The sequence below is a fragment of the Aulonocara stuartgranti genome (assembly GCF_965226115.1).
Source record: "Aulonocara stuartgranti genome assembly, chromosome: 10".
In the NCBI taxonomy this organism is placed as follows: Eukaryota; Metazoa; Chordata; class Actinopteri; order Cichliformes; family Cichlidae; genus Aulonocara; species Aulonocara stuartgranti.
In genome coordinates, this window is record NC_138946.1 from 32,598,776 (window position 1) to 32,621,365 (window position 22,590).

A 22,590-nucleotide genomic window follows, 5' to 3' on the forward strand; every position below is an offset into this window, starting at 1 on the left:
AAATACTGTCCAGTCTAATGATTCCCCAGTGGGAAAGAGAAGCACAGCTCAAGAGAAACCAGCCCCTCCACCCCCTGATCTTCTAACAGAAATAAAGGAAATGCGTGCTGACATGGTGCTGCTGAAAGACTTGAGGGCTGAAGTTTCCCAAATCAGAGAAACCATTCAAAAGACAACCCCAGCACCTCAGCAGCCTTTCCCCATTAAGGCTGAACAAAACTGCATGCCATTTTACCACCAGCACCCTCCTGCAGCAGCACAGGAACACCACCCAGCACATGGACCTGGGCATGTGTATGGGACAGCACAGTTTCAACAAAGATTCGCACCACAGCGATATTATCCCTCACCAAGTCACCGTCCCAGATGTTTTGCATGTGTGCAGGCAGGTGAGGCATATTGCCAGCATTGTTTTAGGTGTGGGAGTAGTGAGCATTTCCGTGCAGGTTGTAAAGCACCTAGACTGACAAAATCAGATAAAGGGAGCCCTTTAAACTAAGGGAGGTTGCTCCCACGGGACATGGGGCAACCGACAGCATTGAAAAGTCCCAATATTGTGCTAACTGTGAGGGAAAGGAAGAGAGTATGAAGTTAAAATGTTGTTCTGTTTGTAAAATAACATTGTACTGCTCAAAAGACTGTCAAGAGACACACTGGTCTGTGCACAGAAGGTACTGTAAGCCACATACATGTTCATCTATTAAGAAACAGGAAACACAGTCAAGTTGCAAACCAAAGTGTAGGAAAAGAAGTAATCCAGTGAAGATGCCTACTGTAAAAGAGCTTGTAGGAGAGAAATGTCTCATTCAGTGCTTTCTGCACAACCAAAGAATCCAGGCACTTTGGGACACAGGTTCACAAATTTGTGCTGTAGATGCGGCCTGGAAACAGACCCATTTGCCTGATGTCCAACTAAGAGATATAGCAGAACTAGTAGACCCACTTGAACCACTGCAACTTGAAGCAGCCAATGGGACGGAAATACCATATATTGGTTGGCTCGAGGTAAGCTTCAGACTTGCTGCTAATGATAAAGATCTGCTAATACCTGTGTTAGTGTTAAAAGGCAACCAACAGTCATGCCCCATAATTGGCTTCAATGTGATTTCACACCTAGTTGCAAACAGAGTACAGGATAAGACAAACACTAAGAATAAAGAGAAACTCATGAAAACAGTAAAAGTAGCTTTTCCTCACCTCAGAAAGAGTAGGGCAAGAGCTTTTGTTAATGCAGTGACAGTGGGACAGCCATGTGAGCACAGTGTAAGAACAACAAATGAGAGAGTTGAAGTGCCTAAACAGAGTTCCGTCCAAATAGAGTGTCGTGTGCAAGCCCCGCCTTTCAAAGAAGATAGAACCCTGATCTTCGAGCCTCATGAGAACCCACACTGGCCTGAAGGACTCGAGTTCTGTGATACCCTTGTTTTAGTAAAGACTGGTATGACACCAAAAATTGTCATTAGTGTACAAAATCCCACCAGCCATGACATCACACTGCCAAGTAGGACTGTTATTGGAACTGTGCAGTCTGTTGCATCAATATATCCTACTAATGTATTCAAAACTGACTGCCTCCCTACTGCATCAGTCCGTCCCATCCAGGCTAAGAGCTCAGGTGAGAACACACCTAAAAGTGAACAATGGGACCCACCTGTTGACTTGACTCACCTGAATGACCACCAGAGACAAGCTGTTAGTCAGATGTTAAGAGAAGAGTCAGAGTCATTCTCTAAATCTGATGATGACATAGGCTGTGTTGAAAACTTGCAAATGAACATTTCGTTGAAAGATAATGAGCCAGTCACACGGACTTATCTCTCTGTACCAAAACCCTTGTATCAGGAAATGAAAAACTACCTACAGGACCTAATAGCTCAGGGGTGGGTGGAAAAATCAAACTCATCTTACTCCTCTCCAGTAGTCTGTGTGAGAAAAAAAGACGGTACATTGCGCTTGTGTATTGACTACCGAGAGCTGAATAGGAAGACTCACCCAGACCGCCACCCCATTCCCAGAGTACAAGACATCATGGACAACTTAGGTGGCAACACTCTCTTTTCTCTACTGGACCAGGGTAAAGCATACCACCAGGGGTTCATGGGCAAAGACAGTAAACACCTAACAGCTTTTGTGACCCCCTGGGGCCTGTATGAGTGGGTCAGAATCCCATTTGGACTGATGAATGCTCCGGCAGCATTTCAACGCTGCATGGAGGAGTGCTTAGAAGGGTTAAGGGATGAAATATGTGTGCCTTACCTCGATGATGTCCTTGTCTTTAGCAGAACGTTTGAGGATCATGTTGAGGATGTCAGGAAAGTGCTGCGCCGACTCAGGGAGTACGGAATCAAACTCAAACCAAGGAAGTGTGACCTGTTTAGGACAGAAGTGAGGTACCTTGGCAGGATTGTGTCAGCAGAGGGAAGCAGGATAGACTCCACAGACACTGCTGCTGTAACAGCTTTGAAAAACAAACGGCCAGGTACTGTTGGTGAACTAAGAGCAATGTTGGGCCTACTAAGTTATTACAGACAATACATCAAGGATTTTGCCAGAATTGCAAATCCTCTGTATGACTTGCTCAAGGGACCTGCAGATGCTGAAACCCAGCGAAACACAAGATTAAAGTGGCAAACAAAGCGAAACAGGTGTAGTGTCCCTTCGAGTACACCTATTGAGTGGACCGACATGCACCAGTTAGCACTAGAGCAGCTGATAGACTGTCTAACTCAGCCCCCTGTTCTAGGCTTTCCAGAATTTTCACAGCCATTCACCCTTCACACTGATGCGTCAAACCAGGGATTAGGTGCCGTGTTGTACCAAAAGCAGAATGGAAAGCTTCGTGTGATTGCTTATGGTTCCCGCACTTTAACTGCAGCTGAGAAGAATTACCATCTGCATTCAGGCAAGTTAGAGTTTCTTGCTCTCAAGTGGGCTATCACAGAAAAATTCCGTGATTACCTATATTATGCACCATTCTTCACCGTGTACACCAACAATAATCCACTTACCTGTACTGTCCACTGCCAAACTGAATGCAACAGGGTGTCGATGGGTAGCAGAACTGGCAGATTTTCACTTCACAATTAAATATCGCCCTGGTAAAGAAAATGTGGATGCAGACAGCCTCTCCAGGATGCCGGTAGACATGGAAACGTTTATGAATGAATGCACAGAGGAAATGGCATACGATGTAATTGGAGCAACCACACAGGCAGTGGAAAGGCAGGATGACTCCAATGTGTCATGGTCCATGGGTGTCTCAGTCAGGTGTTCAGCCATGGCCACAGATGTTTCCATCATTCCACTGACAAAAGGCCAGATCAAACAGGACCAAAGAAGTGATCCGACTATTGGACCTGTAATTCAGTGTAAACTAACACAGGAAAAACCATCACGTTCAGAACTAAGAAAACTCAGCCCACAGGTCATATGTCTCCTGAGGGAGTGGGACAAATTGGAGATGGATGAGAATGGGATCTTGCACAGAAAAACAGCAAACAGAAAACAGTTGGTCCTACCAGAAATACACAAAAGTACTGTACTAAAGGAGCTACATGATGAAATGGGCCATCAAGGTGTAGAGAGAACATTGTCACTGATACGGGACCGGTTTTACTGGCCCTATATGCAACGGGAAGTAGAGGATTATGTGACCAGAAGGTGTGTTTGCATAAAACAGAAGAAGCCGTGTCATGAGAGCAGAGCACCACTGACTAATATTGTCACTACTCACCCATTTGAACTTGTCTCAATTGATTTCCTGCACCTTGACAAGTGCAAAGGGGGTTATGAATACATCCTTGTAGTCATTGACCATTTCACACGCTTCGCCCAAGCGTATGCCACAACTTCCAAATCAGGTAAAACGGCTGCAGACAAAATCTTTAATGACTATGCTTTAAGATTTGGCTTTCCAGCACGAATACATCATGATCAAGGTGCTGAATTTGAAAATCATCTGTTTGCACAACTAAAAAACTACTGTGGAGTTGCTGGGTCCAGGACTACTCCCTACCATCCCCAAGGGAATGGACAAGTGGAGCGGTTTAATAGGACACTACTCCAGATGCTGAAAACACTCTCAGAGAGTCAGAAAACTAACTGGAAGGACTCGCTTAACAAACTGATTTATGCCTATAATTGTACCCGCAGCGAGGTAACTGGATTCTCCCCTTTTTACTTGTTATATGGACGCTCCCCACGATTGCCAATCGACATGCTGTTCAGCTTGACCTCAGAACAAGGAGATGGCAATCATCATGACTACATGGTAAAATGGAAACAAGGCATGGAAGAAGCATATGAGATCACGAGAGAAAATGCTCATAAAGCAGCTGTAAGAAGTAAAAGACATTATGACAGCAAGGTGAAGAGCTCAGTATTACAGCCAGGTGATCGTGTTTTAATAAGGAACATGACACCTCGAGGAGGTCCAGGCAAGCTGAGGAACCACTGGGAGGATGTGGTTCACACAGTCGTTCGTCAGGTCAGCAGAGATATCCCAGTTTATGAACTCAGACCTGAGAAAGCAAAAGGGAGATCAAGGATATTGCATCGCAATCTTCTTCTGCCATGTGACTATCTGCCTGTTGAAACTGAAGTGCGACCACGAACAAGAAAAAGAGCCGTGGAGACAAGTGAGGAAGTGGAACAAGCTGAGGAAGAGGATGACGATGATGAGTACTATCCAGTGTCATCTCAGCAGCCATTTGAGCCACTTTATCCTCAGACACTGAATCCTATGAGCACTGATGAACCAGCCAAACACCTTCAAACAGTGGAAAACATGTCATCTGAGCCAGAGAATGAACATGAAGTACTGAACCAATGTGAACAACTACCCGACCAAGAGGAAAATTATGTCGAGGAGCCATCAGTGGAGGAACCTGTTCCTGCACCTGTTCCAGACAAACACAGCAGGACCTGTGAGCAAGAGCATCAGCGACCGAGTAGAGAGCGCAAGCCACCAAAGATCTTCACATATGATCGGCTTGGTTCACCAGCTTGTTATAACCTGAGAACACCATCACATCATACACACTTCATGGTTCCACGGACTGTTCAGGCATACTGCCACTGATAACTGTATGGACTTGAGTGAAAAGAAACATTGTGATCACACACGAAACACATTACTGAACAGAGACAATGTACTTACACTCCACACCAACCACAAGGAAATGGACTGTTTAACACAGAATTCATATTCAAAGTGACTTTTGGACATTGAACTGATTCATATTGTGCTTGCAGCTTAACAGACACATCCAAAGCACACCACATGGCTACGGCCACTTGTATCACTCTCATGGACATTTGTCAAAGGAGAGAGTGACTGCTTTGACAAGCTGCACTAAAATGACTTTGTTCTCAAGCCAGCAGCAGACTGTGTTAATGTAACTGCATGGACACTGTAATTCATACAGACTGTATGAGAACACTGAAAGACTTTGGGTAATAACCCACACTAAAGAATGTATGAAAAGAGTTCCAGCTTGTGAAACTATTTTTGTAGAGTACATATAAGGTACAAGAAACAGTTATAGTATGCAATGGTTTATTGTATGTGGTTTTGGTGATATTAATGTTCATAACTCCACGTTTGTGCTAAATGTTAAACATTTGGATGTTGAGGACAACATCTATTCTGAGGGGGAGTATGGATCATAAATTTGATTAGTTTTGAAGTTGTACATCTCTGTTCCTTATATTTCATGTGATGCCCTTATTAATGTTTTATTTGTTGCTTTGACTGTTTTCGAATAGAATATGCAGTGGGAATATAGAGGGAGATAAGCAGTGAAAGTTTTGCCTGGGTGGATTGTGCGTCGATCCATTGTTAATGCCTCAGGGCTCCAGTAGGTGGGTTCGCGCGCTTCCTCCTTCACTCAATACAGACGAGTGAGAGTGAGAGCTGCGTGTCTGTGCCGTTCTTTCACCTCTCCTCACTATTTCCCCTGTTTAAGGTAACTGTCATGCACAAATCTGTATAAATGTGTGTTACTGTTGATTATTACATTGTTATCATTGTTCATTGTAGCGGAAGATGTGAATTGCAGACTATTTTGCTGAGAAGTTCCAGTTAATCTCTGTTGCTGCGTATGCTAGTTTTCGCTATTACTCCGCCATATTGTGTGAAGATTTTTCTGTTACGATCTGTATAAGTTAACTACTGAAAGACATGCAGTACTTAAAGTATTATTTCATTGCTGTGAAAAGTTAGTGACTGTGTCAGCTAACATGTGCGAGTTAAAAAGATGTTTTTGTCTAATGCTACAGTTCATGTTATCTAAAGTATTCTCATCAGCTAATGCAGCGAACAATAGTCACTTAGTTTGGATACAGTTGTCCTGAGACTGAGTGCATCCATAAGAATATTGTTTTGGTTGTATTGCTTCTGAAACTCAATACAGACGAGTGAGAGTGAGAGCTGCGTGTCTGTGCCGTTCTTTCACCTCTCCTCACTATTTCCCCTGTTTAAGGGCACAACACAAGCATCAGCGAATGGGGTTGTTTTATGTGCCAACATGTTTGGGTACTAAAAATGCTCGGTGCTTGAAAAATGTTAACTGATACATTTAAAATAACGATGAAATGGTTCTGAAATGGACATTTTGCCTCTCTGTCCCCAAGTGAATTTAACTTACACATGTTCTCACTCGTTTTAATTGAAAATAATGACAACAATCACCAGATTTCAACGAATCTCACAAAGTAAGTTGTAACGAATATAAAGGCTGCTCTTTGTTAAAGGTTTTGGGTATCACAGTCTATCCATTTGATGCCAAATCGCAGAGCATTATCAAAGACTCAAAGAACAGTGGTGAGCTTGCTGTGAGTCTGACACAGAGCAGGAAAGAAATATTTAATTCACTTTAATTTGCTCCTGATTTTTTTATTAACTTCTTTTACCCAAATCTGCACATTACTTATCACTGCCTTCTTAATCATTTAAAAGACTAACACGGGAGGAAGCACTTCAGCCGTTTTACCACAAAGCAAAGAAGGTTCTTTGTCAGTTCGTCATTTTCTTCTCGTCTTTATTGATAATAGTCCTCTGCTGAGGGAGTGCTGCAGCAGATGTTTGCTTGCTTTCTGGAATAAGCAGGATGACGATCACTAACCATGAGTCTACTTTCACAGGCCCCGATTAATCATCGAGTCCCAACATATCTATTTGCATGATATGCACTGAATGTTAAACGCCAGAAAGACTCATTATCACTTACATTCTTATTAAAAGTGAATACCACTGATGATGCTTTCCTCATGGGAAATAAGAAAGTGAGTTCTTACACTGTATAAATGAGCCGTCATTTCAATTCCAGCAGCTCTTCCTTGTCACGGATGTGAGAAGTTGGGAACTAATAAGAATCTGACACCCACACTCATGACTGCTTGAATATGCATGAATAAGACATTCTGTGGGTAAGTTAAAGGTTGATGAAATGTGTGTAGTTTATTTAAGACTACACAGAGATTTATTTGTGCATTTTCTGGATCTTCATTAGAGAAAAAAAAGACTTTAATAACGCTGGCTGCTCATTTATACACCGATCACTGCTCACGATTCACAGTACCCGGTCTCTGAGTAGCACTTCTTACTGTGTTATAAGAAGATGAAGTATCTTTAGAAGGTGCGTTCACAGTTCAACCATCTGCTCAAAAGTGTTTTCAAGCATGAACAAGCCTTTGAGGCTGTCTGTGCAGGGCGTTTTTCTTTCTGCATTTGAAGCTGATAAATACTAAAGAGTATTAGGGTCACGTTAAGAAAAAAACATTGTGTCCATTTTGAGATTGAAGTCTAAATTTTCTTGATTAAACTGGAAATATTAATGAAAGCATGGAAATCAGATTTTGTGAGTAAAGCTGACATGTGCAGATTAAAGTTGCTGCTTCAAGCCAAACAACTGCCACACAGTGCTCTGTGTAGATCAGCCATCTTCATTGTGTCTTGTGATACAACATACATCCTCTTTTTTTGCACGAGGGTGTAACCACCAGTATCCTCGCATCTGTCCACTGCCAGCCATTTCATTTCTACAAATTTTTGTGTTTTTTTCTTCTGACCAGATTCAGTTTTCTGCTCCATCTTTTCAGCGTCCTGATACTCATCACCACACTGTGTTTGTAATAAAAGAGAAATAATTTCCTTGTAACTAAAACCAATTCTGAAGTATGATTCACATTTAACTCAGCTAAAGGCATTTTGTGGAGGGTATAGCAGCCGTGACAGTTTGCCTTGAAACAACTTTAATCTTTGTATTTTGACTTTTTTCTCAAAATAAAGAATTATTCTTTTTATGTGGCCCTAATACACGTTGGTAAATAAAAGCACAATTCTTTTTATTATTTTGCTTTTTTAAAATTTTTAAGTGGAGGCCTCTCTTGCCACACTTTTAATAACTGTCTGCATTCATCTACAGTATTTGCCTCATAATGTCTGATTATTTCAGTGTCAGTGCTCCTTGAAGGAACGTCTAAACTTCATGTAGAATTTTAAATGTAACACACATTTCACATACTGTTTATTTACTTTGCAGAATAAAACTAAAATATTCTATTGTCACGATACGTACGTGTGTTTCAGATCTTGATTTAATATTCTTTGACTATTGTTATTCCTGGTGATCTTAGTTCTCTCTCCTTTGTATTTTTCTTAGCCTGTGTTTAGTCTCTGTCCTCACGTCTTCTCTGTGCTTGTCCTGGTCCCACGTCTCATGTCTATGTTCCCTCCTCTCCTGAGTCAGTAATGTCTCAGTATGAAGCCCGTGTCTCTGAGTATGCATCTTTGTCTCGTGCTTCCTGTTTTATTTTGATAGTCCTTGTCCTATGCCAGCATTTTCTACTTTGTTCCCTGTCTCGTGATGTCTGAATAGCTCCAGCTGTGTGTCCCTCCCATTTCCCATTCCTTCATTGTGTATTTAAGTCCTGTGTCTTCCTCTGTTTGTTGCTGGTTCGTCTGTGTTTTCTCCTGCATTTCTCTTGTGTATCACCTGCTTTCTTCATGTTCCCGGATTCCTTTTTTTCAGCATTGGTCTTCATGTTCCATGTTTCTCTGTCTCAGGTTTCATGTCTAAGTTTCTAGTCCCAGACTTTAGTTCCTTTGTGTTAAACAGGTGCTCCCAGATACACCTGCATCCACACACACACGCACACATACCTACCAGTACACAGTGTTGGGAAGGTTACTTTTAAAATGTATTCCATTACAGAATACAGAATACATGCCCCAAAATGTATTCTGTAACCTATTCCGTTACGTTACTCAATGACAGTACCGTATTCTGAATACTTTGGATTACTTAATATATTGTGGCGAGTTCAGACAAGGAGGAGACGGAGGTATCGTTTGGTCTTGCTTCCCGTGAGCTAGCCAGGGAGCACAGCCGTTTATAACATTTGCAGAAGAACACACTGCCACTAGCTAACTGCTCAGCGTGGCAACCACAACACACATAGGGCGCCCTCTGACCCCGGAAGGACACACCGTCGCAGCGAGAGGGCGTCACCCGTCACCATGGCAACATACACAAAACATAACTGTACAAGCAGAACCCCGAACAGCCCTGACCCGCTACAATATTATCATGCTTTTTACAACAACGTGAATGTACTATTGCTGTGTGATTTATTACTATTACTGAAGGTCCGCGACTCCGAACTGTAGTAAAGGGACCTCTGACTAATGCTGGGCTCACACTGTGCGATTTTTGGCCCATTTTGAGCCGATTTTTGAGTCGTGCGATCGTTTTGGCGATCGGCCCGATTTTGGCCTTCATTGTGCGTCGTGCATCGTGTAGTATACGTGGGGTAACGAGAAGCGATTGACACCTCACGACCAGCTCCCGATCATCAATCGCTTGGTCGTGAGGGTGTCACCGCAGTTTGCCACACTGCGCACGCGCAAACACAAATGTCAGCGAAAAAGACGGCGTAGCACGGCAGTGCAGCGTGTGATCTGGACACAAGCGATGGAGGCACAACCTGTAGAACCATCCGAGCCCTTTCGATGTGGCCTCACAAAATTATCACGACCACAACAACCGTGAAAATAGTTGGATCGACACTGCTGCTCAATCACAGCTGCCTGACCAATGTTTTTCATTAGCAATTTAGCAAAGTTGATGGTGGTGGTGTGTCTGTGTGAGTGAAAGACGGAGAGGGAGAGCGAGCGACAGAATTTATGTTATAACCTTCATTTTTATGGACGCACAGTGTGAGCACTCAGGTCGCATCAGAGCATCGGGCCGTATAGTGTGAGACCCTGCATCGTGACCTATGAACTTCTAACCCCTGCGAGTCAATTGTACAGTTTGAGCAGGAGCTGAATCGCGCGACTGAAAAAAATCGCACAGTGTAAGCCCAGCATAATACGGCGGGGTCCCTGTCGGCTGGTAGCCGAAAAATAGCTCTACTTTGTTGTGTGGGTCAACTTTTCTTGCGACAGACAGAGAGACAGAGACAGAGGCGTTGAAAGGCTGCTCCAACGGAACTTGTTGTTTTCGGAGGAAAACACGAACACAGTGTACAGTCGAGTCTTAATAGCTTATGTTAACCATTCCTCGCCGTCAGTCCCCTGACCGTGGTCGGGAGACACGAGGGGAGATGCTTCCTCCAGGGCCGAAGTTTGTCCTCCTTCGGGGTTAACTCCCTTCACTTTTGTGGAGTAGTGAGGCAGACAGAAATCAGCCGAGGCACCGGAGAGTACTGAAGAGATGAGGCTTTAATAACAGTACTGCACACTTTGGAAACACACTGCATAGCCTGTAGCCCGTTAGAACGCTGCTCCCGGTCGCCCTCTACCCATGACACACTCTCTCACTCTCTTTTTTTCTCTTTCGCTCCCCACGTTTCCTTCACGCGCATGCTCACACACACATTACATACACTCCTTACTGCACCCAGTCACACACAAGACAGCAATTCCTGCAACACTTACTTACAACTGGGCTCGTCAGGCTCTTCTTGGCTGCAGTGGTTATTATTATATTTACATGCTTCCAGCTCCCGTTTTTGCTCGATGACTGCTCGTACCTTTCCACTCCCCTTTTTCTCCCTCCTAGCGCTCACAGACACATAACGTGTATGGCAGTCCATTCTCCCAGCAGCACGGACTACACTGAACATGATGCTACATTCTTTAGAGCTATGCTTGTAGCATTCTGCCTGTTAGCTTAGCACAACAACAACAACAACAACGAAAAGGCGCTCTCTCACCCAGGAAACACACAGTCGCAGAGAGAGAGAGCGTCGCCCTGTAACCATGGCAACCGTAACGCTGCCGCCTGGAACAAAAGAACGTAGCTGTCAAACAAAACCCAAACAGTCCTGACCCGCGACAAAATGAAACAGGAAAGTACCCCAGTGTATTCCATTTATTTCAACAAAGTAACTGTATTCTGAATACCACCTTTTTAAACGGTAACTGTAACGGAATACAGTTACTCATATTTTGTATTCTAAATACGTAACGGCGGTACATGTATTCCGTTACTCCCCAACACTGCCAGTACACAAGCATGGAACACAGGAACAGCAGCAGTGCAGAAGACACACACATCAAATAATCACAATAACAATAATAGTAATAATAATAATCAGGGATGCACCGATACCACTTTTTTGGAAACGAGTACGAGTACTTGCATTTCAGTACTCGCCGATACCGAGTACTTAATAAAAACATGATTTAAATTTGCAGGTAACAGCTTTAGTCCTATAATTTAACAACAAACAAACAAGGGACTAGTTTGGAATTAAGAACATTTATTTAAAATGAAAAGCAACTGGTTTCATAAAAGGTAGGCACTCATCAACAAATACACGTAGATTACTTAATTTGATAGACTACTCATACAGTAAAAACTAGAGATGGCACGATACCACTTTTTTATGTCCGATACCGATATCATAAATTTGGATATCTGCCGATACCGATATGAATCCGATATAGTGTTTTTTAATCAACAAAACTGTTTTTTAAATATCTTGCTGCATTTTGTATAAGTTCATACTCAAGTTTAAAACAACAACTACACTAAAGCTATTCTGTTATACCTGTATGCAAAAAAAAATATTTCATAGTTCAGCAATACTGATCAATCTAATAAACTTAAACCTACACCATCCTCCCTATTCTGGTATTTTAAAGAGTACTTAGCATATATATTAAGCAACCTAACTAATAGAGTTCCAACTCCCAGCAACAACAAAAATAAATAAATAAAAAATAGGGAACCACCCCTCACGCTCCACCTCATGATGCTTAATCGACGTAATCAACCTTAATTTGATGCAGTGTGAAAAAAAATGCACAGAAATCAATTATTTTTCAAGAAATATTAAATAGATTCAACATCTTTCTTCAACAAAATTGCAGACTGCACAGATGGTACCTTCCCAAAGGAAAAAGTACTATAGCTTACTAGGGTATATTAGACTTAATAGTTACTATATACAGTAATTGACTTCTATTCATTTTACATCAAATTAAAACTTTGGGTGTCAGATAATTATTTATTAAAAGCTAGACATTTTAAATGAGAATAAGAAAGAAAAGTATGTCTTTGTGCCCCCTTTTCCCAGTTAATGCCCTATCGGCCCCCCTGGCTAAACTTTGCTAGATCCGCCCCTGCACAGTTACCAGCGTCAGCTACGTAGAAAAAGATCCTGGTGTAGAAAGTAATATTAAATACATTCTAACAATAGCTGATCAAGCTTAAACGTGCTGCTGTTGTTCAGCCGCTGGTTTCCTCTTTCTGGTGCAAAGTGGGCCAAAAGCAAACTAGAGACACGGACTCGCGACAGAAAAGCCGATCAGCTGATCGTTAAGCAGTTTCATGATTGAAGTAGCAGCAGGAGAGGCAGTCGTTTGTTAAGCTTAACGCAGGAATGCTTTACAAACATTCAGAGATGGACTTACACACTTGCTTTACTTCTCTCGGGATAACTTTATCGGAGATGAAATGCCGGGTTGCTAGCGAAGCTCCAAATGCTATCCAGACCACCGACAGGTCCCGCATGCCACAGCCGCTCTATCACGTGATGCATACTGCTCCGACATGCTAACGTTCTGAGGTGAGTTACGGGGTGTTGCAAGTTTTGTGAGGTGCTTTCGTGATATTTAATGGATCGGATTACATTTTTTATTTTTCTCCGATATCCGATCCAGTAATTTAGGTCAGTATCGGACCGATACGTAATATCGGATCGGTCCATCTCTAGTAAAAACCTAGAAACTACAATATTCTCTTTAGACGCAGAAAAAGCATTTGACAGAGTTAACTGGAAATTTCTATTTGCAACTTTACACAAATTTGGTTTTGGATCCTCTTTCATAAACTGGTTAAAAATATTATATAACTCCCCAACAGCTTGTGTTAGAACAAATGACCAGACATCCTCCAGCTTCTGTCTCTTGAGGGGCACCAGGCAGGGATGCCCACTCTCCCCTTCACTGTTTGCAATTTTTATTGAACCACTAGCAGCAGCAATTAGACAGAATTCAGTAATTAAGGGCATAAAATGCAAGAACGTGGAACATAAAATCAGCCTTTATGCGGATGATGTGTTACTCTTTCTCCAAAATTCACAAACCAATATCTCTGGGGTGATTGAATTGATAAACTCTTTTGCAAGAATATCAGATTACTCAATTAACTGGTCAAAATCTACAGTCCTACCGATTAATTGCTCCCTCCATAATTCCTCTTCTACACCACTGCAATCGGGAAATATAAAATATTTAGGTATTAATGTTTCTCCCAAGCTTGCAGATCTAACTAAATTAAACCATATCCCACTTTTAAAGAAGGTAGAAGATGATCTGGCTAGATGGAAATCTCTACCCATATCACTCATGGGAAGGGTTGCTGCTATAAAAATGATGGTCTTACCAAAAATAAATTATTTATTCTCAAAGATCCCAACTAAACCGCCACAAGATTGGTTCAGATCTCTAGATTCATGTATGTCCAAATTCCTTTGGAAAAATAAACCCCCACGTATAAGCTTAAAAACACTACAAAAGACCAAGGAGGACTAGAACTGCCTAATTTTCACCAATACTTCTTAGCCAACAGGCTTCAGTTTATCTCAGGATGGCTAAAACATACCGTCTTAGATGAACCTTGGCTAGATGTAGAACAAGCACTTTGCAATAATCTAGAGATCTCAGACCTACCATTTATCAGCTCAAACATCCAACGACATGAATGCTTTAAAAGCATCAACATCAGCTCTTCTCTGACAGCATGGTGGGAGTTTCTAAAATTGACGGCGTCTTCATTAATCCCATGCAAACGTACACCTATCTGGAACAACCCTGACATATTACAAAACAATAATATGATAAACTTTTCAGATTGGAGTGGTAAAGGAATCAAATATTTAGAACATATACTAGAAGGAACAGAATTTATTTCATTTGACGGACTAGTTACACAATATGGGATCAACAAGAAAAGATTTTTAGAATATCAGCAAATTAAATCCATAGTAAAAAAGAAATTTAAACCGGGTCAAGTTGAACTACAAACACCACCAAGTGTGGTTCAATTTCTTACTCTTAAAACCCCCAAATTACTATCCAAAATATACAGAATGCTTTCTAAAACAGATGAATCAACATCACTTCCTATTGCAAAATGGGAAGCGGATTTATCAGTTAACTTAGACCTAAACTTCTGGTCTCAGATTTGCTTAAAAACCTTTCATCTAATTAGAAATCCCAGTCTTCAATTAATTCAATACAAAATATTACATAGAGTGCACTATACAGGTCATCGGATGTTCAAGATGGGCTTTACGTCTACCAACAACTGCTCACACTGCCAAACCAATTCACCGGACAATTATATCCACGCTCTTTGGTTCTGTCCACCAGTTCAGAAGTTTTGGCGCGAGATATGTGAAGACTTATCGAAGTGTCTGAAATGTAACATTCCAACTTCCCCCTTAGTGTGTTTGTTGGGCAGCTTAGATAATGTCACTTCAGAAAAGAATATCGCCCATATGGTTTTCACTGCCCTATGCAGTGCATGGGGGCCCAGCCCTGGAGCAGGGTGCCGCCGGTGCATCGAGCCACCTGGGGGGCTCTTCAACTGGTGGGGGAGATTGTCACAGAGGTGGGACCAAGTCATTGTTTTGCAAGTCTCAAGTAAGTCTCAAGTCTTTATCCTCAAGTCTCAAGTCAAGTCTCAAGTAATGTCAGGCAAGTCAGAGTCGAGTCTCAAGTCACTGGTGTAAAAGTCCGAGTCAAGTCACAAGTCTGAAACTTTGAATTTCAAGTCCTTTCGAGTCTTTAAAAAAAAAAACGAAAAAATAATGTTGCAGTTATATGCTAAATGTAAATATTAGACCATGTAATTTTAAAATCTGTGCTTTTCTCAACACATGACAAAATAGTGAACTTAGAAAATATACACAAATTGTGAAATTGCACCTCTTTAAAATGCAGCTCAATTAAACCTAGCTCCAAGAATAATTTTCACCGACAGTTCTGAGATAAGCTGCATGTTATTCTTGGATGCGGTTGTAGGACCAGCTTTAAAATCGCATGACAAAAATATCATACACATTAAAAAAAACTGTATCACCAACGTAGCCTGGACAACATTTGCTAGTTAGATGAAGTCAGCTATCTCATCGTAGCATATTTATATGCATATTTATAATTATACGGTTCTTGGAGTGAGTGCATACACTCGTGAAGTTTAGTAACTTCAGGTCACTGCAACAAGCCCAGGTACAGTTTACCGACGGATGGGTGCAGGACCTTGAAACGCACCGTGTAGAAAGTAAAGACCATCGTACATATCATAAGTTTACCAGTCTCACAAATCGTCGTCATAAATACACATTCCTTAACCGTTTATTAATAGGACCTTTGAGCTCAACGGTAATTAATTAGTAGTGGAAATAATTTCTGGTAGCATCACAGAAATGTAGCAGTGACAATAATACTGTAGTATGCTGTAATCGTACTGGAAAATTAGTGATACAAAACAACTGTTTTACCCTGTGAATAAAAGTATATGTTTTTGTCAATGTACCATAATAACAGAAGCGAAACGCAATATTGTGTCAGGACAATTCACTATTTATGCACAATAAATAAAGGAGCATAGCGCGACAATTTCTGTTCAGCGCCAGACTTGCTTGTAACCTATATCACCAATTATGTTATGAAAATGACGTATTAACTACTAAAAAACACTGACCTTCGTGTAAATGCTTGGAGCAGACTAACCTGTGAGCTGGAGGGTTCTGGGGCGTTATATTTGATCTTTGAATGGCTGCAATCCAGGCCATCCATCGCGTCTTTGTTACTTCGGAAACATGGCTCGAACAATTTCTCTTCAACGACGTAATCCGATAACAACCGATCTCTTTACCCGTCGGCTTCCCGTGGCTGTCATGCGACCGGCTATTGCAGTTAATAATACAACAGCTTCTTGACATTTTTGTGTTTCTTTTTATCACTGTGTAACTGATTTTAATTGAAAGCCTGCGTGCGCTAGTACCGCTTGCCACGAGTTCCCAGAATCCTTTGCGGTTCTACCTGTGAATGACGTCACATTTTCAATCTCTATATAATATGCATGTTAAATTTTATATTTGGGGTAAAATATCAAGTCTTTTCAAGTAAACCGGTTCAAGTCCAATTCAAGTCCCAAGTCATTGGTGTAAAAGTCCAAGTCAAGTCACAAGTCTTAGAACATTTTTTCAAGTCAAGTCTAAAGTCATAAAATTAATGACTCGAGTCTGACTCGAGTCCAAGTCATGTGACTCGAGTCCACACCTCTGGATTGTCACATCTTGCAGGAGCTTTCCTCTCTTCAGGAGCTCCCTCTGCAGGAGGGGGAGATACAGGAGAGGTGGAGGAAGATCTCAGCCTGGGCGTTTATTGTCTTATGTAGTCTGGAAGATGAGTGGATGGTGGGGTGGGTGCAGTTTTCTCTGTGGTGGGGTTGGGTGGACTGTCCTGGGCTCTGTGGGGCCGGGAGGTGCTGCTGCACTTGGCCCCGGTCTGGATGGGCCTGAGCCCCCTTTCCCTGGCGGGTCACGGAGTATGGGGGTGCCTACTGAGGTCAGCGGGGGAGCTGGCCCCAGGGAGGGGTCACTTGCCCCTCCCTTCCTTCCCTCCCCATCTCCAGCTACCTCCCTCTTCCCGCTACACATGCAGGACCTTGGAGTAGGGGTATGTCACCAGGGTGCAGATGAGGCTACCCCCCCCCCCCCCCCCCCCCGTCCCCTTCTGGCTGCCTCTGCCTCAATTTTATCCCACAACTTAGACATTCACATTACTCACACTCTCATAACACATACATATAGGATCTTGGGGGTGGGCACGATACACGGAGTCCAAATTACCATCAGGGTGTACACCCCACCCCTGGCGTCGTTGCCCACCTCTCAATTTTATTTTTTTATTTTTTTATTTTTTTATTTTTTTTGGCCTGTCCCGTTTGGCTCTTTTGCCATCAGAATTATTGTCTAAAGGCAAAGAAAGATGCCCAACGGATTTACTTTACCAAATTGACCATCCCAGCCTTGCCATAATGGTCCATTTGATTCACCTTTTATTGTTTATTTTATTTTCACTTACTGAATATGGGACAGACTTGACTGGGGGAAAGAAGGGGAGAAAGAAAGAGGGAAAGAGAAACAGCTGAGAAGAGGGACGGGGGAGAAGGGCAAAAGACAAAAACCAACAGAACGGGCAGAGAAAAAAAAATGCATATATCAATCACCTGGATCACCTGCTGAGAAAGAAAAAAGAAAACAAGCAGAAGAGAAGAAGAGTAATAGAATAAACAACATCACAATGATATATGGGAATATGACAGTAAATACTAAATATTAAACATTATTGTGCAGCACATAAGATCAACAGCACACAGTGTGCTTTGAGGTAGGAGCCAAAAAGGGTGTAGTTTGTGGGTGTGATCACCCGTGTGTACACCTGTGAGCATGGACGCGTTTGTTTTTTGTTTTTTAAAAGGTTCCTTCATGTAATAATCTGCTAGAGGGTGTGGGGGGGCCACAGCCCCGTCCTCCAGGGCATGAAGCAGGTATGGAGGAGATCAAAACTCCAGACATCCAGAGGCCCCCAGAACACAAGAGACCATGGAAGACCAACAGAGGGGCAGCTGCGCCACTGTCCCAGAAAGAGCTGAGGAGAGTCCCAGATGAGGGCTCACTCAGCAGCCGCGGAGCAGAAACCAGGGGGAGTTGCAGTGACGCGCCCGTGAGCTCCGCCGGCAGCCAGCCGTGCCTGAGTGACCGAGCCCCAGGCCAAGAGGCCGGGGGCACCCCACCTCCGAAGTGGCCCGAGCAAGCCCCAGGCTCCAGGCCCTGATAAGCGGCCGCCAAGGAGTGAGCCGGTGTGTACCCGGACGCCCATCCCCGGACACAAAGAACCTCCAACGCACCGATGTCTGAGGGAGTCCGCCACTGGCAGGGGAAGTGGTGGTAGGGGGAGATAGGCCTCCATACCTTGGAGGGCCTGAGATGTCCCCAGAGAGGTGGCGCCTGACACCCAACCTGACATATAGACACAGACATACAGGCACACACAGACACAAACATCCATTCCCACCCTCATGCTCTCATATGCACTTACTCCACACTCAACCAACGTGGAGACAGACATAAAGAGACGCTGTACACACGATCACACTCCCCAAGCGTACTCTAAGCCCCGGGTCTAGGTACCCTTGCCCCTGGAGGGGGGGAACTGCCCCCAGACCCAGGTGGTGTTACCCTTTTCCCTGCGGTGGGGGGAGGCAGACCGCCCCGACTCCGCAGCAGCAGGGAGGCCCCACACTCCAGACCGCAGTCGGACGGCCAACTCCTCCTCCTAGTCCTAGCCCCCCTGCTCCAGCAGGTCGCAGAGAATGGGGGTGAGAGAAGACTCCAAACCTCCCTCCACCCGCTCATTGTAGTGTTGATGCATGTGTGTTCTAAGGTGCATTTAAAACCCAGGAGGGCATGGAGCTACCTGCCAGAGAGCAGCAGGTAAGCGCATGGTCCCTCCTGCTGGCCCTCAATGTCTACGTGTATTTAACATTGAGAGGTGGGCAACGACGCCAGGGGTGGGGTGTACACCCTGATGGTACTTTGGACTCCGTGTATCGTGCCCACCCCAAGATCCTATATGTATGTGTAATGAGAGTGTGAGTAATGTGAATGTCTAAGTTGTGGGATAAAATTGAGGCAGAGGCAGCCAGAAGGGGACGGGGGGGGGGTGGCCTCCTCTGCACCCTGGTGACATACCCCTACTCCAAGGTCCTGCATGTGTGGGTGGTTGTGGTGGAGCGGGAAGAGGGAGGCAGCTGGAGATGGGGAGGGAAGGAAGGGAGGGGCAAGTGACCCCTCCCTGGGGCCAGCTTCCCCGCTGACCCCAGTAGGCACCCCCATACTCCGCGACCCACCAGGGAAAGGGCCCCCTTTCCCTGGTGGGTCCATTCACATTACTCACACTCTCATAACACATACATATAGGATCTTGGGGGTGGGCACGATACACGGAGTCCAAAGTACCATCAGGGTGTACACCCCACCCCTGGCATCGTTGCCCACCTCTCAATTTTAAATACACGTAGACATTGAGGGCTAGCAGGAGGGACTATGCGCTTACCTGCTGCTCTCTGGCAGGTAGCTCCATGCCCTCCTGGGTTTTAAATGCACCTTAGAACACACATGCATCAACACTACAATGAGCGGGTGGAGGGAGGTTTGGAGTCTTCTCTCACCCCCATTCTCTGCGGCCTGCTGGAGCGGGGGGGCTAGGAGGAGGAGTTGGCCGTCCGACTGCGGTCTGGAGTGTGGGGCCTCCCTGCTGCTGCGGAGTCGGGGCGGTCTGCCTCCCCCCACCGCAGGGAAAAGGGTAACACCACCTGGGTCTGGGTGCAGTTCCCCCCTCCAGGGGCAAGGGTACCTAGACCCGGTTCGTAGAGTACGCTTGGGGAGTGTGATTGTGTGTACAGCGTCTCTTTATGTCTGTCTCCACGTTGGTTGAGTGTGGAGTAAGTGCATATGAGAGCATGAGGGTGGGAATGGATGTTTGTATATGTGTGTGCCTGTATGTCTGTGTCTATATGTCAGGTTGGGTGTCAGGCGCCACCTCTCTGGGGACATCTCAGGCCCTCCAAGGTTTGGAGGTCTATCTCCCCCCACCACCACTTCCCCTGCCAGTGGCGGACTCCCTCAGACATCGGTGCGTTGGTGGTTCTTTGTGTCCAGGGATGGGCGTCCAGATACACACCGGCTCACTCCTTGGCGGCCGCTTATCGGGGCCTGGAGCCTGGGGCTCGGTCACTCAGGCACGGCTGGCTGCCGGCGGAGCTCACGGGCGTGTTACGTAAGGCCCAAAATGGCCTCCGTACAAGAAAGTAGTAGTTCTAATATTGACCAGTAACGAACCACCACACGCATACTGTAATGGGTTACACAAGATTTATTTGTTCTTTCTCCGGGTAAAACTACTGGCTGAAGACACAACTCTGGCCAGGAATCCAAGGCCCAAAGCCACCGCGGTCAGGGTTGTTAGCCTGGTTACAAACAGGGGAAAGGTGGTCACTTGGAAGAACAAGCAGCCAAAACGTATCAATCCTGCAGCTTCCTCAAAAAGGCTTGCCACCCACCTTTTCAGGCCTGACTTCGTTCGAGGCTGGGTCTCCACATCACATCCTGGGAGCTGGAACTTCCCCAAAACTGGTCCAGTTTCCTTGTCAGGGGCACAGAGAGTCTCCAGTCCAGTGTTTGTTTTCCTGCCTTCCAGCACATCCACTCACATCCCAATAAGAATGAGTCCTCCCTCCAACATCCTCAGTTTATTTTAAAAGCAAAACCAGGCCAGGTTAAAAATCTTTTCCATTAAAATGTGCACACTTCATCCTGGATCTTCGAGGCTTCCCTGCTTCACCAGTGTCCTACTAAAAAAACAACGACAACCCCTACTTCCTGTTTCCTCTCCCCTTTATAGAGAAGGGCTCCAATCCTCCCCAATCAGCTGCTCCCTGTATTCAACTCCAAATAGCTGGCAGCTGGACTAGAGTAGAATCTCCACTCCCACATGGGTGTGGCCCACACCTCACATCAAACACAAAAAAAACACCAAAGCATGCAATTAATACAAAACAAAATCTAAAGAAATGCCAACCCAAAAGCTTAGTGGGGGATTCTCTCCATCCTTTTCCACCATGCTATACTCTGTAACAGGCGCGTCACTGCAACTCCCCCTGGCTTCTGCTCCGCGGCTGCTGAGTGAGCCCTCATCTGGGACTCTCCTTTTTTTTCTTTTTTTTTTCTGCCCGTTCTGTTGGTTTTTGTCTTTTGCCCTTCTCCCCCGTCCCTCTTCTCAGCTGTTTCTCTTTCCCTCTTTCTTTCTCCCCTTCTTTCCCCCAGTCAAGTCTGTCCCGTATTCAGTAAGTGAAAATAAAATAAACAATAAAAGGTGAATCAAATGGACCATTACGGCAAGGCTGGGATGGTCAGTTTGGTAAAGTAAATCCATTGGGCATCTTTCTTTGCCTTTAGACAACAATTCTGATGGCAAAAGAGCCAAACGGGACAGGCCAAAAAAAAAAAAAAAAAAAAAAAATGAAAAGCATGTTGTCTGCAACATATTACAGAATAAATAATTTTAAAAAAAACCAAAATTTAATTTTAAATTTGTTCGTCTGTTTCTCTGTTTAGAAGTCACACTAGCACAGTCACAGCTGGGATGACATCAGAGGCTAGTGCATCGGAGCTGCTCCCTTTTTTAGTTATTTCCTCAAAGGGGGCGAGGATGGCAACAGTCGTCTCCATAAGAGCCCATTGGTGAGCGGTGAGATAGTCAGGGAGTTCGTGCACTCGCTTTTGCTCAATGAGGGACTGGAGCATGTAATACGTGCTGTTCCAGCGCGTCTGTACGTCCTGCTGCAGTCTCTTTATTGGCTGGTTGAGCTGTCCCTGAATGTCCTCGAGGTGGGAGTAGGTAAGGCGGAATGTTTAAAATGCCCAACTATTTTCCGTCCCACTGCTATAGCATCAGCTATGCTCCTCTGTGCTAATAAGCGTGGGTAAATAAGTGTGGGTAAACTCTTTGTACTCGTTGTCGTGTTGGGATTTTAGGTGCTTGATTAAATTACTTGTGTTAAATGCGCTACCTTTAGAGCCTCCTCTGGACAATTTCGCTGAGCACAATTTGCAGTCCGCCTTTGTTTTCGCGTCTTCGTTCACTTGGAAATAGTTCCACACAGCTGTTGGGCGATCGTGGCTCAAGAGTTGGGTGTTCGTCTTGTAATCGGAAGGTTGCTGGTTCGAGCCCCGGCTCGGACAGGCTTGCTCGTTGTGTCCTTGGGCAAGACACTTCACCTACCGCCTACTGGTGATGGCCAGATGGCGCGATATGGCAGCCTGGCTTCTGTCAGTCTGCCCCAGGGCAGCTGTGGCTACAACTGTAGCTGCCTCCACCAGTGTGTGAATGTGAGAGTGAATGAACAATGGAACTGTAAAGTGCTTTGAGGGGTCCTGAAAAGCGCTATATAAATGCAATCTATTATTATTAATATGTCTCGCCTCGCTTTCTCCCCACTC

General features: G+C 44.4%; 1 protein-coding gene and 1 long non-coding RNA gene across 3 annotated transcripts in view; both read right to left on the bottom strand.

The window, feature by feature from the left end:
- Positions 1–13,228, bottom strand: part of LOC309715837 (glucose-6-phosphate exchanger SLC37A4-like) — a 41,675-nt gene extending 28,447 nt beyond the window's left edge. Inside the window, exon 1 of one of the 2 annotated variants that reach the window (XM_082549269.1) lies at positions 12,930–13,228. The gene's annotated coding sequence lies outside the window, so the exon portion shown is untranslated. Of the gene's footprint in view, positions 1–12,925 lie in introns of both variants that reach the window. The other variant, XM_082549268.1, reaches the window with a different exon arrangement.
- Positions 13,229–20,449: 7,221 nt separating this feature from the next.
- LOC309716426 lies at positions 20,450–21,217 on the bottom strand. The gene is made up of 2 exons (XR_014279429.1): positions 20,652–21,217; positions 20,450–20,558 (listed from the first exon to the last, which is right to left on the bottom strand). It is a non-coding gene; the product is annotated as an uncharacterized lncRNA (long non-coding RNA).
- Positions 21,218–22,590: the final 1,373 nt, after the last annotated feature.